The sequence below is a fragment of the Hermetia illucens genome, chromosome 3 (genome assembly GCF_905115235.1).
Source record: "Hermetia illucens chromosome 3, iHerIll2.2.curated.20191125, whole genome shotgun sequence".
NCBI classification, from domain to species: Eukaryota; Metazoa; Arthropoda; class Insecta; order Diptera; family Stratiomyidae; genus Hermetia; species Hermetia illucens.
This window is the reverse complement of record NC_051851.1, coordinates 129,686,598-129,699,474: the sequence shown is the minus strand read 5'-3', so window position 1 is coordinate 129,699,474 and position 12,877 is coordinate 129,686,598. Positions and strand designations below refer to the sequence as shown.

At 36.7% G+C, this 12,877-nt stretch overlaps 1 long non-coding RNA gene across 1 annotated transcript; it reads left to right on the top strand.

Annotated features, from left to right (window-relative positions):
* The first annotated feature begins 2,451 nt into the window (after positions 1–2,451).
* Positions 2,452–5,057, top strand: LOC119652797. The gene is made up of 3 exons (XR_005249598.1): positions 2,452–2,824; positions 4,104–4,526; positions 4,631–5,057. It is a non-coding gene; the product is annotated as an uncharacterized LOC119652797 (long non-coding RNA).
* The last annotated feature ends 7,820 nt before the right edge of the window (positions 5,058–12,877 follow it).

Below are 12,877 nucleotides of genomic sequence, written 5' to 3'. Positions count from 1 at the left end.
ACCGGTATCCGGTCTAGGCCTGCCTTAAAAAGGAACTCCAGACATCCTGGTTTTGCGCCGAGTTCCACCAATTCGATATCCCCAACAGCTGTCTGGCGTCCTGACCTACGCCATCGATCCATCTCAGGCAGGGTCTGCCTCATCTTCTTTTTCTACCATAGATATTACATATAGACTTTCCGGGCTGGATTATCCTCGTCCATACAGATACCCACAACATATTGAGCCGGATTTTATCCACAACCTGACGGTCATGGTATCGCTCATAGATTTCGTCGTTATGTAGGCTACGAAAACGTCCATCCTCATGTAGGGGGCCAAAAATTCTTCGGAGGATTCTTCTCTCGAACGCGGTCAAGAATTCGTAATTTTTCTTGCTAAGAACCCAAGTTTCCGAGAAATACATGAGGACAGTAACACCTTTGGTGAGACCTATGGTGAGACGTTTCGCGCGAAACAGTTTTTGTAAGCTGAAATGGGCTCTGTTGGCTGACAACAACCGTGAGCGGATTTCATCGTCATAGCTGCTATTGGTTGTGATTTTCGACCCTAGATAGGAGAAATTATCAACGGTCTCAAAGTTGTATTTTCCTATCTTTATTCTTCCCGTTTGACCAGTGCGGTTTGATGTTGTTCGTTGGTTCTTGGTGCTGATGTTGCCACCATATATTGTATTTTGTCTTGCTTCATTGATGTGATCCTGCTCGATCTGGATGAAGGCAGTTTGTACGTCTCGGGTCGTTCTTCTCATGATGTCGATATCGTCAGCATACTCCAATAGTTAAGTCGACTTAAAGAGGATCGTACCTCTTGTATTTACCTCAGCATCATGGATCACTTTCTCGAGGGCCAGGTTAAAGAGGACGCATGATAGGGCATCTCCATCCATCTCCACCGTTGTTGATGTCGAATGATCTCAAGAGTAATCCTGCTGCTATTATCTGTCCTTGTACATTGGTCAAGGTCAGCCTAGTCAGTCTTATCAATTTATTTATTTATTTATTTATTTATTTATATATATAAAAATTCTTCTAACACTGAATAATATTTTCATTGTTTAGCTAGAATTAAACGAAAAGCAAATTCTATTTGGGTGACTCAGTTCGAAATATATGAGAAGCATCTGGTATACCACTAAAAGAAAAGAAAGGAACCGCTGCTGTAAAAGCGAGGTAGTTCATATGATAGTAAATACTTCTTTCATGAATATTCCAGAACAATATCTCTATCAGACAATCCAAAAATGGAAATTATAAAGGGGGCAAAGTTTTTATGTTTCCTAATGATTTAGTGTGCCACTCTGACACCACCCATTTGCAATGAACATGAACGTTTTTGAAAATTGGCGATTAGTGATCCTACAAATTAGCCTGCACTTAAGCCTATCTCCCGAGTTAGCTAGCATAGCGATTAAGCGTGACCTAATTTCTGCGGTAGTGCAGTTCGATACCTATAGGTCCGTACATTTTCTACTCACTAAGTTCCAAAATGCGATATAGCTTCGCTCTCTTGCTTAACAAAAATGAAACGAGAAAATTTTCTGATTATTATTGGTATCCTCCAGTAACAAATAACTGATCTGCACATCTGACTTACCTTCGAAGTCATAAAGCGTAAACACTTGTACTTTTCTCTTCATATGCAATTCTAATTTCAAAAAATAACCAAGCCTAACCGACTGCATTCAAAAGCTACATTTTCTCTATTTAGATTGATGGTTTTGAAAAAAAGTTGAATAAATGATCTGTGGTTTTATCAAAAGTTCAAAATCAATCAACATTGCCATTCGTAATAAAATCGTAATACTTTATTGTAACTCTATCTCTCTCTATATATACTTTATAAAAAGACGAGTTTCTCGCTTAAATCTTTCGTTTTCAAAATTTCATATTGACCAATTTGCAGTGCGCTCTTGTCATCTAAATTTGTATTCTATTCAACAATGTAGGAATTGGTAAGAATATTATCAAAACATCCACTTCACTACCGTATTCTCACTTTCATTAAAACTTGAGTATCTTCAGGAGAGTTTTAAGATGGGATCTCTGATACAATCCCGCTTGTCACTTACACTCATGTTGCGCATTCTTTTACCATTTCAGCATATAATTTATTTTCTATAAGAAGAAAAGGAAAAAGAAATCCTCCAAATAACAAACCTATTTGAAAGTCTAACTACTGAAGTGCCAATAATTTTGTACGCCAACTACATAATTACTATTCATCGTGAATCTGATTACGTGTCAATTAAGTAATACTGAATAGTTGGCACCATAAAAATATTCATTGGCAAATTCACGTACTCAACAGATTACTAACAGTAAGTACACCCACTGAACCATATTGTTTTCATGCTCTCAAAATCGCTGAACTCAAATATTTAGTTCCAAGCCAGATATTTACTTAGAAAAAAATCGCACTTGACCGAATTGGGCTATTTGCAATCAATCGTTTAGAAAAAGTCAATGGGGTGAGTAATTTTCGTAAATATTTGTGAAATTGTCAATTCCGTTGAATTAGTCAATCCAATACGTGAGGCGGAGTAGGTGAATTCCTAAAACTGGAATTTTGTATTCCTATACTAATGCTATTAGTACTTGAAAGTACAATTAGAGTGAAAATTATCACATCTAACAATTGGTCCAGTTTCTTCCAAAGATATTTCCTTGACTCGACAAACAAGTTCAAAACTTGGAAAGCTACATTAGATCGAGATATGGATTTCACTCGAGTGGTTTAAGATGAAAATACACCAACAGCACCGTAAGCAAAAGTTAAAGTTCAAGTTAGTTACTACCGCGTGAATGATCCCTGAAATTTTTGGGTACGTATATTTGCAGTATAAGATTTTAATGCAATCATCATAAATAATCTTTTCTTCGTCAATGTCTTTTCGGGAGACCTTCTGAACCCAAATATCTATCTATTGGTACTTTTCTTCTTCGAAGTACACACAACTCACTATGCGCTTACTTTTTCGAACAGAGCTGCCATCATAGTAGCAGCATAGTAGTTTATAGTATAAATTTATTTCAGTGTTTGTGCTGTTTTAGATTAACAAAAAATTTTTTGCATACTATAATATGCTAGCTACAGACAGTATCTGCACCGATTTCGACCAGATGATCCAGGAAAGATGTGGCGATCCACTCATCGGCCATTTTGGGAAAGCGGGTTCCTTTGCATAGCCGGCAATGGAATTGGCCCCCTTTTTATTGGGTAACCTACCAATTGTCACTTCAGCCTTCTGATCAACTCGTCGACGGGTAAGTGGCTTTTGCGTCAACGAAGTTCTTTCTTCAAATTGCATCAGGCCAGCGTACCCCGTTGACACGTCGTAAACAACTGTTGACGAGAGCGGTTCGCTACTGTTCAAGACTCGCGAACAAAACAAGAAGTCCGAACGAAGTCCTGGTAACGAATGCAAGCTTAGAGAGTATAATTGTGCCCTTTTAATGATCGAAGGAGAATGGGTTTGCTGTTACCTCTGAGACTCTAAAAATTTTAAACGAGTAATTGAATGCGGAAAAGGGCAAAAAAACTTTAAAAAAACTAGAACCATGAGGATAGCCCCACCCCACCCCAGCTAAATGGTGATCCCGTAAGATCAGTACTGGAGAAAACGGGGCGGTTTTATTGGGTGCAAATCCCACACCATCCACTCTAGCTCCGATCTTCACGCTGCTCAGTTATAGCAGAAGACCTTCTAAGATTTGTACACCATAAAAAACTATGTTTTGTGTTATATAGGCAAATACAACCATCGTAATGCATCTACACTACAGAACATTCTATGTTTTACGATGCAGCAGTGTTCAAATACAATTTTGTTATTAAAAGTAGAATTTACATGAAACTTTCCAGTATTATATGTTAGATTACCCTTTATGCTGCTACACTTCTAGATCCAAAACTTTAGTAACATACTATTATAAACTTTATTTTTATATTATTACGAGCGTATTTTAAAACCTCGGCTAGTAGTTTTTGAAAATAAGTTTTATCTCACTTAAAGTTTGTTGTGTTGACCCTTTATTCACCTATTTTAGAACCGATATCAAAGATAAGACCTGCTTAACAAGGTATAAATTGAATTCTTTCAGATGATGCTGCGCCTGGATGTATTTGGAGAAGAAAATTTACTCCAAATTTCGCATGTGTGGGGTGTTTCTTTGCATAGGATTTAACAATTCCGTTTCAATCAAATCTGATTTCCGACAGAACGGGTATATTGGAGCAATGGGTTGAGTACTTTGATGAACTACTGAGCAACTAGAACATCGCCGAGTTGGAGTTCCCGCTAACTGAAGACGACGGACAAATACTGCCACCACCAATTTAAATATGGAGGCGACCGGTTGATAAATTTCGTTTATTCGGTCATTTTTTCTTATACTATAATTTGTTTTTATTATACTATTACCTTAGTTTAAGTGTCTATTTTAGTTAATTATATTGGAATAAGACACTCTCGCATTGATTTTATCTAGTAAACATCAACATTGTCCTGATAATCCTCATTATTGGTATGTAGATCTTTTATTTTTTATTATAACATTTTTCAGTTAAGGTGCATTTTCCTGGATTTTATTATTAAAATCGGTTTACTGTCTGCCTGTTTTTTTCGTAGGTGGAACCTTCAAAAGACACCACTGTTCGTGGGTTTTACCCTCTAAAACCATTCCTTAGATTCTGCGACTTTACCGTGGAACTAGAGCAAAGTACTACATGACGGGGCGAACTTAGCGCTAATTTCGTCTCCACTTACCCGTTGATTGGTTTCGCAACGAAATTTATAGTCAAATAAAATTGCCTTATTTTCAATAAGCAGAGTGTGCATAAATTTGTATAGATGGATTTTTCCAGACCGCAACAATCTTGTTGAATTTTCCATCAATCACTTCTGGGTGCTTTCGTGTTATATACTACTAGCTGAACGCCGGAAGATAACACAATACATCATTGCTCAGACAATGCCCTGCTCACAACCAGCCATCGATGAGTCATATAATGCAACTCCAAGCACTGGCAACCGAAACGAAATAATTATTGGAAAATTTGCGTTATCTGGAGGGCACCACAGCCGAGTCTAAACTATCCTTTCTGGTTGATGTTGATATAAACCCTTAGATTTAAATCTGATGTAATAAAAGAACTATATGAAGGGAGTAAAATATATATTATTACTGATTTTCTTTTTCCACATTAAGGTCACTTCGGGGGTAATGATCAAGAAAGCTTACCTTAATTCTATGTATAAAACACCGTAGATGGGAAGGCATACCATTGAACGAGGTAATCATCATCAATATCCTTCGTATATGTCTGAATCTACAAAACTTTTGATATGTCAGTATGATCATAAGTCTCTATTCCAAACTTAAGAGAGCTAAGTGCCCACAATTTGGAGGAATCTTTTGGAAAGGGTTAAAGGAAAATTCATTACTACTCACTTAAAAAGGAAAAAACCCTGCCATAGCATTAGTTTCTTCGGCTGCTCACATCTAAAAACTATTCACTATTGGACTACGACCCACTTGGCTGGTTAACCCTTTCTCTTCAATAGGTTTTCCTAGTGCTAAACGCGTAAAACAGGGAATCATTTCAAAACTGTTATAAAGAAGAAACTATAAAAAAATTACAACACAACCGCAATTTTGCAATTTCAGATGCTTCTTTATTGAGACCTTAAAATTAAAATTTCATGATTATAAAAAATAAAAAAAGACATATTGCACGAGGGCGCAATTGTAACCTGTGATCAACGCAACAAAAAGATTTCTTTAGTTTTGAAGAAAAAACATACCTAGATTTTGTATAATATTTGCGCAATTTGGCAAGTTTCTGAGCATAATATACTAGATTTTTGTCGTATATTTTATTGGAGTGCTCTGAAATTATATAAATGTATTATTTCGTGCAGTCCCTAATTACGCCATAACTAAAAAAAATTAGATTAAATCAATTCATTAGATTTTTCTCTCTTCTCGAAGTGAAACAGTGGGGACCGTGTGAGAGGCAAAAAAGAAGTGTCCATGACAAAAACCTAGGGAACTTATTAAGATCCCGGCTGAACCCGAATAGGGCAACCAAATACTCTTTTGAATGAATACCTTTCTACGTCATTAATAAATCGACTGCTCGATTCACAATATATGAATTAAATCTACTCAATGGAGGGATGAGCTATGCAATTACAAATGCGCTGCCAATTAAACCTAAAATGATGAACATTGAAGGTAAAAGAAGGGGCAAAGATACAAAAGATAACATTAGGCAAGAAGTGGCGAAAGTTGTAAGGAGGAAAGAGCAGCATCTATAAAATATCTTGCGAAAATTGCCCATATGCCTACTTAGGGGAAACCAAACGGCTAATCGGCTCGGGTTAAGAATCATTTAAAAGCTGAGCTTGTAAAACGGGGCGCAAAAATATATATCAATTCTGTAGTCCCATGACACATTGTTGAACATAACGAGAAATCGGACCCCGAGAGAGACGAGTGTTTCTTCATTGGAAAAGAGCAGTAGGAGCAGCTTTTGAGTAATAAGCAGTCATATCTGTATTCATTCATACCATAGAGGGGATATGTAAATTAAGATATAATTAAGTCATTAAGATAATTGGGTTAAAATATTCAAAAATTTCCAGGCTTTTTCCGCTGAAGAAGAAGTGCCTCCCGAAATACGTATTTGATGAATAATAAAAAAACTCATTGACTTAATGGAGATTGTTTTTTTTTTTGTTTTTGAAACACAAATCACCAATTCAGTCAATGCAAAGAAGCCGAACGTAACATACTAGATAAACCCTAGTTAAGTCAAACTATCTGCCCTTGAGAAGAACCTTTGGAAAACCACTGTTCGCCGCATTTATAACACAAACAAACAGCAGAGACTACTACTATCCCTAAATTATGCAAATCCGCGTTTATAACAACAACAACCGCAACCGCGAGCTTATTAATTACTCTAAAAACGTCACAGGTTATTTCTGTAAGTTATTAATTTGTATTTTCCATTGAGAAACGGTCGAATTCCAATGTTTATCATTTTAGTGTTATTGAGACAACAATAATGACATTTTCTGTAAAAGTGTGTCAAGAGGTTTATAACGCCTTTTTCATAAATAGACAATTTCATTTGGTTTAGACTACAGCGAAGGGCTATACCAGCCAAGTTAGAGGTGGTCCTCTATCTATCAATCATGACTACGTTTTGCACGTGGAATGTCGCTCTCACAACCACTTACATATAGATTTCAAGCGATGGCTAGAATATCAACTTTTTATCCAGTGTTTGCCCTAACTGATTACACGCCATAGTAATTACTATTCACAGACTTTCTAGTACCAGTTTTGTTCAAAACAGAGAGGTAACTGATCAAACGTTGTGTGATCTAAGATGAAAAACGAAACTAACCCTGGAGTGCATGGACTGAACCCAAGGCATCACATATCAATACCCCTGGGTCAAGCTAGTGGTATATGTCAGCTAATTCACAATGAAAAAAAAAAATTCAAATATCGTTTATGAGTTTGGATCCTGCACCTGGAATCAGCTAAGCCACAGCTGTAAGAATTCAAATAATTAGTCTATCGCTAGGAAGAAACGGTGGGCCATAAACATAGGAAATTAGGACTGCAAGGAGGTCAGTGAATCCTCAAACTAAGTAAACTTAGAAAAGGATACCGGACACCGTTTAATGGAGACTCAATATGCAGACTTTGCAACGAAAAGGACGAAACAGCCTAAACATTATTGGACTGACAAGTGTTTCCGGGGTAGAATAATACACAGGAATACTAAACCTTGAAGAAAATGATGAAAAGGAACTTTTCATATAAATTAACTTTTGTAAAATATACAATAATCCAAAGAGCTGCAATACAGAGCAACATAATCTAATCTTACACAAATGAAATATCTATCCATCCATAGGTCATCTCATTGTCTCTCTCTTCTTGCTGATAGTTTTTCGTAATTTTTTTAAGTGACCTACTTTCTCTTCTATCATTATTTCTCCCTTCATGCTATTTTTCATTGAGCTTCAGTTTGATTATTATAACAATTAATGCTGTGCATTAAACATTTATAACGGTCGAGATTGTTAGACGAAAAATTTTGAGTAGCCATATAGTAATGACTGAGAAAGGACCAAATTACCTGACAAGCAATAATTAGATGCATTAGCCACTCTGCAAGTGCATTGCAGCAGGGGACAGTGAATGACATGAACCAATAGTTGAATGAGATTTAAATCCCATTCCAAAACTCTACGAATAGCCCGCCGCGCATTGAATGGTGGTGATTTCATGGAAAAAGGGAAGAAGCAATTTCACTTGCGCGATTAGCAGCAATTATGAATGCCGAAAGATCATGGAACCAAATTAAAAACACAATCCACAAAGCAACCTATGCAACCCTCGGGCTCAGCTAGCCTGGTAAGCAATACCCAAATGAACATGAAGAATGCCTCTACCATAATTTGCTCGACGATGAAACCCTGAACAGTTGACAAATTAGCAAGAATGAGAACTGGGAAGCAAAGAAAGCGTTTGCTGTTGCGCAAGCGGTCCATTACAAAGATCCTTATGATAAATTGGGCACTCAAGGTGGCGAGAGAGATCTACTATATATAGACTTGTCAAAAGCCAGCAGTTTGTGTGCGAAATTGATCAAAACAAGCCGACCCCGCTTCTGCAGAGATCCACGATGCACGTGCAGGCAGGCTCGGGATATTGTATAACAGGTGCCCCACCAAATAATGTAATAATGTAAACATACAATGCTAGCAATTTGGAATGTACATCATTTTAGATCTATGCTATATAAATACTGCAGATTGGTTTGCAAGAGTTGCACCTATGATTTTTAAGAAACCAATCGTTCTTTTTAAAGTAAATGAAGGACGGCAAAATGTCCAAGTAGCATGATGTCCATTAAGTAATAGAATGCCAATAATTTATAAATTCATTTAATAATGTTTAATAGAAATATTTAGCGGTATTTACTTGGATTTAGGAAAATCGAAACTACGACTAATACAAGTTTTTATATGGTAAATATGTTATGAGAATAAGTTCGGATTGTGTTTCCATTGCTGCACTAGCGTATGAATTCTGAATGGCACCGTAGACGGCAGAAGATGGTGATGTTCCAGTGGAGGAGACATTCTATGTTTGCATCCCGGATGTTTACACGATATCTACAGTAAAAAGAACGAATTTTCCACGTGCCCCCGCTTGCCAAATTAAATTATCCTACACTTATATATGTATTTTGGCAGCGTATGCCATAAATTTCACTTTCGCCATGCATTTTTGTACATATTTGTGTGACAAGAACAGTCCTTAGAGTTTGGATAACTTTGTTTCACCGTATTTAATAAAGCATACTTTATCAGACGCATAATTTTTATTAAATAATAATTTCTACTTTAGTATCTTTCGAGCATGATCTCGACAGATATTGAATTCCACAAGAAGATGGCCTACTCGTACTACCACACGAATTTCAATTGAAGCAAAAAATCGTCAAACATCCCACGGATCTGAAAAGTTTTTAAATTTCTAAAAAGCAAATATTTCATTTTTACTTAATTACCATATTCATTTACGACTTTTAAATACTCTTAATTCTCAAGCTGTTCCTTTCTAAAAAGTATTTTTTATCAAAGGAACTCTATTAGTCCTAAATAAAGGCGTTGTAAATAAATCGAGTTTTTATGTGAATAGAATTTCATTTTAGAGTAATTTCGCTCGAAATTTAATCTATCTCACAACTGTACGCCATCGCTTACTTTCGACGTGTTATGGGCTGGCACCTCTTAACTATTAACAATGATGGGTTTTGATAACGCCTTTGTTTAATCAGTACACTTTCGAATTGCCTATAAAAAGTGATATTAATAAACACTAAGCGCTCGAAAATTAGAACTCGCATAAATCAAAAATCTTGGAAATTAGAGTAAACAATTAATTTGGACGCGTATTTACTTCTGATATTTATCTAATATTTCAAATATTCTCGCTTTTTAGGTGAATGTGTTTACACATTAAGTGTTGCATTCTCGTAACATAATTGAATTCCACCTCACTTTAGGGAGCCTGCAAGTCAGGGAATTAAATTCACCAAAGAGAGAGCAGAAAAGAAAGGGAATTGTTAGTTCAAAGAAGCTCTATCTTCTTCGCAACAAGAACCTGAATATAATAGGCAAAACAAATCCAGCTGTCAGCAGTCTCACAACTGTTGCTCCATTCCAACATTCAGTAGAAAAAAATATGAACAACGTCGTCCACCTTTCCAATCTTGTGCAAGTAACACTAGGTAAAGTAGAAATCAATCTCACTATGCTTCCGGTTCGGTTATCTAGCTCCTATGTGTATGTTGTCGTACTTGACGAACAACCACCTCACTTAAGTTTCTTCCCTCGCACTTGTTAATAGTATTACGTTCCTTAACAAAGAAGGCAACGGGAGTCCCTTCCGCGATTCTCAGATGGCGCGGTAGGCAAACGCCATCCTCAAAGCTCCTCGATCTGCTTACCCATCACATCAATATGCCAAGTCCGCTTTGTGTAATAGTCAACAGTATGTTCGATTTTCTGTCAAGCCGTGTCTTAGGAAACTATCGTAAGAAGTTTTCAAGCGGTCCAGCCCGATGATTACTCCCTGTGCTACCTCCAACGCGATCTTCATCCTTCTCTAGGCCTCCAGAATACGGCGAGGAGTAGGTGTGGCGGATGAGCTCGTGTACCTTTGCGGTGCTGATGCTTTCTTTTTTTGCATTAGCCTTTCCAGGTCTTTAATTGTGAGAAGTTCGCAATCTTCGCCACCTTCCACGTTATTGTCATCAACCGGAATGGGTCCATCTGTTCGGCATTAAGTGAACAGGGTTTTTAGCGAAGCCTCGCTGTTTCCCCATCCACCCCGTAGAATAGCTCGTCCCCAGCAGCGACTTTGCTTTTGTTTATCACACTGTGAAGCCCCTTTTAGCTGATCCGTACCCTGTCATTGTGGTGCGTTCTATCCCGCAGTATTTAAACTTTGTGTCAGCCAGCGAAACTAATGACATCTACTATAAGTGAGCAATAGAAGGTATCCCCAGGGGATAGAAGCCTCGTAGACTATTGTTACCAAGTTCATAACTGAATTGACGATTATGTCAGCTATAGCGCAACCACGTGCCGCAGTGTCCTCCAGCGCGACTCTGTCTGTTCCAAAAGTTTCCACAAATTCCCTACTGTTCACCATTAAAAATGCTATGTATAAAAATATAGTAGGCCAGTGCATTGAAGAAAGTTTCAATCCGCAGAGCTTTCCTGTTTTCAAAATCTGCTTGGAATTCAGTTTTTCGGGCTATACAGCAATCGCGTTGGAAGAAACTTCGGATCACTATGTCAATAGCATTGACATGAATATGACCGAGGAAAGTGACTTTTAAAGGGAAGACAATATTTGACTAGCTATTCTAATGCTTAGACAAGAAGTGCAGAACTGTTCTAACTGATGACATTATTAACCAAAAATGAAATTCATCGACTAGCTGCGATTCAAGGACGAGGAATTGAACATACGGGTCATCTATGCAGTTTTCCAAATGGTTTGCTTAGTTGGACTAAGCAGAACTATTTATCAGCAGCCAGAATTGTAGCCATACAAAGACACAAACCTCTTACCTTGTCTGCAAAAGCTGGCAAAAAGCAATCAAAAATAAACAATCTCTTCACTCATAATTAATTTCGTATGAAATTCTCTTGAAATGTAGTCACGGACCTTTATTTTTTACGACATTAAAAACGCTTGGAAATTAACAATTAGAATCAACCTAACCTTTTTCTCTAATTATCGATCGGCCTCTGTATATAAAATTGTTCTTCTTATTAGTTTTTCATAGAAAGGGTCTTTAGTATCATTTCACTCTGTGCCTCAATGGCTTTTCTTTCTGAAATTATCAAATCATTCTGAAATAACAGAAAATATTTCCGTAGATGCAATCGCTCACAAGATACATAGCTACATGGTAACCCTTTTTCAAATAAATGAAGACATCGATTCGTCATATCAGAAACCAATGAAGCTTAAGTATACACATCTATTCATGGTTACTTCATGACGTGACTTATGCTTCGTTTGCACATAATGTTCAAAACCTATTCCACATGCAAACGTAAGAGGAACCTATGAAACATAATTGCATTGATATCAATTCCGCAATTCTATATTTGCAACTTTCCCTCACATAATGCTTGCTATTTCGTAATGACTACATTTTTGCAACAAATATATTTTTGATTGGAGCGCTATTATGTATCTTTCACCACATAGATGTTTAAATAAGTTTTGCCGTTACGAATTCATTAGGTTGAATTCAAAGAACTTGAACATGATAATGATTACGTGCACAACGAATGAATTGGCAAGGCAAAGCGTTTGCCATTGTACTCAAAATTATGACCACAACAATTATATTTTCGGATGGCACGGTAGGTGCAATGCAAAATTAAAAGTGAATATTCAATTTCAATATAATAAATAGTTATAGAGCAAAGTATTTGTCGAAAGTATAGACCTGTAAGTAAATTTAAAGATTGTATCAAACAAGTCAAAACAATGTACGAACTACCTATCGAATAACAAAAACAAGCACAGAAAATAATATAAGCCCAATTCAAACTGAAAATTGTGTTCAAACTGTGAAAATATTCAGCAGAAATTGATTAAATAATCGAGAGACAACTGCCTTGCTGTTCGGAAGCCTCCGAAGTTAAATTCTAATATATAATTTATCCTGTCATTCTTTCCTACTTTTCTTGATATCATAAAATACATATTTCCTTCAAACCCCGGGGCTACCAGGACAAATAAATAAAACAGTT